Consider the following 4,217-nt stretch of genomic DNA (forward strand, 5'->3'; position numbering starts at 1 on the left):
CAAGGCCTCGCGCGAGGCGGAGGTTTGGCAGGCCGCCGAGACCTCCCGCGCGAGGCCAGGAGCGAGGCGGAGAGCCGGTGGGCTCGGACGAGGCCGGGGTTTAACAAATGGGTTACCCTTTGGCTTTGTTTTTTGATGGGGTTTAAGTGATTCTTTTGGTATACGCTCGGGGTACCCTGTTTTATGGTACCCGACAATTTGTATCTCCAAATAAGCTGATTATAAAAATATTTCAACTATTAATCTAAAGATATTTGTTATGCACAATAAATATTAATAGTCTTTGTATGTATTTGATTAAAGTTAAAAATATTTTACTTTTTGGAAAGTGAGAATGATATTCTTTATGGGATGGAAGGAGTAGCTAAAATGAAATAATATTTTATTATTTTCCTTGGGTCTCTTTGTTAGAAATTTTAGTTAGCTACAATGTTGGAGCAGTTTGAGCTAAAGAAGTAACTCATATGGATAGTTTTGCACCTATGTAAATATTTATTTATTATATACCCTAAAGACAAAGTAACTCTGAGCATCTCCAAGAGCCTTGAGTAATAACCGTTTTCTATATCTCTGTACACTCCAACTATTTTTCAATATCTTGTATGTAGTATAGAGAACCATCTTCGATGTCCATCTTTGGCCAGCGACAATTCGGAGTAGAAGATGTCTATATTTAGATATTCAATTGAAGAAACTGTTAGAGGTATTTTTTTCACTGAAATCTCTATTACTGTAAATTAGAAAAGATATAAAAAAGTCTCTTGGAGATGCTTTTGGAGGGATAGTTTTGCAGTATTTATTTATACACTAAACCGAGAGCAGCCAGAGTTTTTGTGATTGGCTGACAGCAGCGCGAGAGGGCCACGTGACCAATAAAGAGGCCGTCATGCAGCAGAGACGCTGGTCGCTCGGAGGCCACGGATTCTCCCACGGTTATACATTTTAATATTAATTACTAATATATGTATGTATATTTGTATATAATACATATATAGATAGATATAGGAGGAGTACAATACAATGGCAGCATCACACACGCTGCCTTTCTTTAAGGACCTGAACCAACAGGAGGTCTGCCCCCTATCTCGCGCGCGCGTAGACCTCACCTCAGTACACAGTCCATGGCTGAAGCAGCAGCCATGCGAGCTGTGCTTGAGGCGCCCGGCGTTAAGGGCCTGGAGGTGCTCGCCTCCCGTGCGACGACGCTACTAACGAGAAGGACGCCGTCACTGGTCTCATCCGCCGCATTTTTGTCACGGCAGATCCTCCAGTGACGAGCGCGTTCAGCGTGCTAAACCTCGGCAAGGTGGTCGAGCTGTTCGCGGCGTGGGCTCAAGGCTGTGCCGCCGTACTACGCCGTCAAGTGCAACAACAACCCGGCGCTGCTCGGAGCCCTGGCCGCTCTCGGCGCGGGCTTCGACTGCGCCAGCCCTGCCGAGATGGACGCCGTGCTCGCACTAGGCGTCACCGCTGACCGCATCATCTACGCGAACCCATGCAAGCCCGAGGCACACATCGAGCACGCCGCGAGCGTCGGCGTTAACCTCACCACCTTCGACTCGGTGGAGGAGGTGGACAAGCTAAGGCTCTTCCACCCCAGGTGCAAGTTTCTGCTCCGGCTCAAGGTCCCCGACGCCGGAGACGCCCTAATGGGACCTGGGCACCAAGTACGGCGCGCGGCAGGAGGAGGTGGCGCCGCTCCTGTGCGCCGCGCAGAGCGCGGACCTGTCGGTCTCGGGCGTCGCGTTCCACGTCGGGAGCGCCGTGTCCCGCGTGGGCGTCTACGACGCTGCCGTGGAGGAGGCCCGCGCGGTGTTCGACGCCGCCGCCGCTCGCGGCATGCCACCCATGCGCATCCTGGACATCGACGGGGGCTTCACGGCTGGCACCGCCTCCACGTTGCAGGACGCGTGCGACGTGATAAACTCCGCGCTGACGCGCCACTTTGGGGACGTCCCCGGCCTCCAGGTGATTGGCGAGCCAGGGCGCTATTTCGCCGAGACGCCGTTCACGCTCGCCGCGCGCGTCTTCGGGAAGCGCACGCGCGGCGAGGTGCGCCAGTACTGGATCGACGATGGTTTCTTCGGCACGCTGTGCTGCGTCCACGTCGAGAACTACGTGCCACGCCCTGTGCCAGTGTCGAGTCGCGCTGCCGCCGGCGACGACGACGAAGGCGGTGAGAGTGATGAGACACACCCGTCGACGGTGTTCGGTCCCACGTGCGACTGGGGGTTACCATCTGCCGGAGCTACGCATCGGGGACTGGCTCGTGTTCCACGAGGTCGGCGCCTACACCACCGTGCTGAGCTGTAACTTCAATGGCTTTTCCGCGTCCGACATGAAGACCTACCTCGCCCATTCATCTGTCTAGATTTCGATCTAGAACCCTTTTTTGTGTTGTTTTTTCATCTCGTACGCGCCTGCATTGCATACTGGCACGTTGCAAATAAGCGTGAATCGACCGAGAGTACATCACCACCCCCCTCCCCCCCACCACCACCCACCCCACACACCCATGTGGGCTGGTTTCAATAATTGGGAAACAAAAATTCCTTACAATGTCATTGGAATAGACCTAAATCCCTTATTTGCCAAAAAAAACATGATTCTCGTATATGTCATTGGTGTTAAATTATAATCCCTTCCATACAAAGGCAATTGCTCGAGTAAGCATATGAACATCCAGATTTCAGGGGGCGTTTGGAACAAAGGATTTTCGTAGGAAAATCAAAGGAAACAAAAACACAGGAACAGGAGGGCAGTAGAGCGTTTGGAACATAGGAAAGTAATCTTTCCTTTCCTATGAAACACTGTAGCTTCTCTGCAGTTTCACGGGAAAGCAAAACTCCACTCCAATCTTTGGTTTCTGATTCCTTCGCGGAAGCCCGAGGTGACTACGGCAATAATTCATCAGATGCATGGTTGTCTGCTGCTAAAAGCGGGTGGATGAGTAAGTGCATGGGTCCCACAATAGTAACATGTTACAATTAGTACCCATATTTGCCTAACATATTACAATTCCTATGTTATAAATTCCTGTGTTCCAAACAACCTAAATTTTCTGTTCGTGTATTTTGAAATCCCGTAGCTTTTCACTTTTCATCATATCTTATTCCTGCATTTTTTCCTATTCCTGCGTTTTGGATTTCTTCGTTCCAAACAGGCCCTCAGTATTGCTCCTGCTAGTCATCCCAAAACGCAGAGGGGAGCCAATGAGCAAATGAGTGGCTCGGTGAGGAAGGAGGTGGTAGAGGTGGATCTCTGATCGAGGAACGGGCGGTGTCAGTTGCTTAGGGCGCCCGTAATGATTAGAGCTAGTTACTAGCTCTGAGCTAACTTCTCTAATAGTGCTAATTTTTAGCACATAGCTTTTAACATAGACCAGTCCACATGACATTCACACAAAACCTTAAAATATGTGCAAGAGCTTAGCTCCTAATTAAGAGCTAGTTTTTCTCTCTCTTCTATTAAAATATGAAAAAAAATACTTAGAGCTAGCTTAAAAGCCAATTATTGGCCCCGTTCGGTTTGCTGAATCTTGGCTGAAAAATATTGTTTCTGGCTAAAATGTTGTGAGAGAAAAACATTGTTCCGGCTGAAAAAAGAAGTTGAACGAGCCGGATATGGGATAAGCCGAACGGGGCAATGTGTGGGCGACGCGGGACACATGGTTGTTGACCGCTACTGCTCGGTGCGCTGGCTGGTTGCCCTCGTGCTACTATGGCCGTGTTTGGCCGGGCTCCGCCCGCGGTGCTCCGTTGCGGGAGCCAGAGCCAGAGCTGCAAAGCCACAAATCCGAGCTCCTCCTCCGTACGTGCAAAAGGGCTTCGGCCCCTCTGGTGGGGACGGGCAGAAGCGGCTCCTCCGGCCAGCGCGTTTGGTGTGGCTCCTCCGCCGGAGCTGCCGCGGAGCCGGAGCCGGAGCCGGAGCCCGGCCAAACACGACCTATGTACTCGGCTGCGAGTGTGGCAACGGTCGTGGAGGGTAAAGCGTGCTGGATACTCCTCACTTGTATTTAGATCAGGCACCCCATAACAAGGCCCCGTTTGGTTTCTACGTGCTCTCCTAAAATTTCTGTCACATCGAATGTTTAAACACATGCATGGAGTATTAAATATAGACTAATTATAAAACTAATTACACAACTTACGACTAATTTACGAGACGAATCTTTTAAGCCTAATTAGTCCATAATTTGATAACGTGGTGCTATAGTA

At 50.2% G+C, this 4,217-nt stretch overlaps 1 pseudogene; it reads left to right on the plus strand.

Moving 5' to 3' along the window:
• Positions 1-1,121: 1,121 nt before the first annotated feature.
• On the plus strand, positions 1,122-2,413 carry LOC136552238 (ornithine decarboxylase-like; annotated as a pseudogene).
• The last annotated feature ends 1,804 nt before the right edge of the window (positions 2,414-4,217 follow it).

Source organism: Miscanthus floridulus, chromosome 4 (genome assembly GCF_019320115.1).
Source record: "Miscanthus floridulus cultivar M001 chromosome 4, ASM1932011v1, whole genome shotgun sequence".
NCBI lineage: Eukaryota > Viridiplantae > Streptophyta > Magnoliopsida > Poales > Poaceae > Miscanthus > Miscanthus floridulus.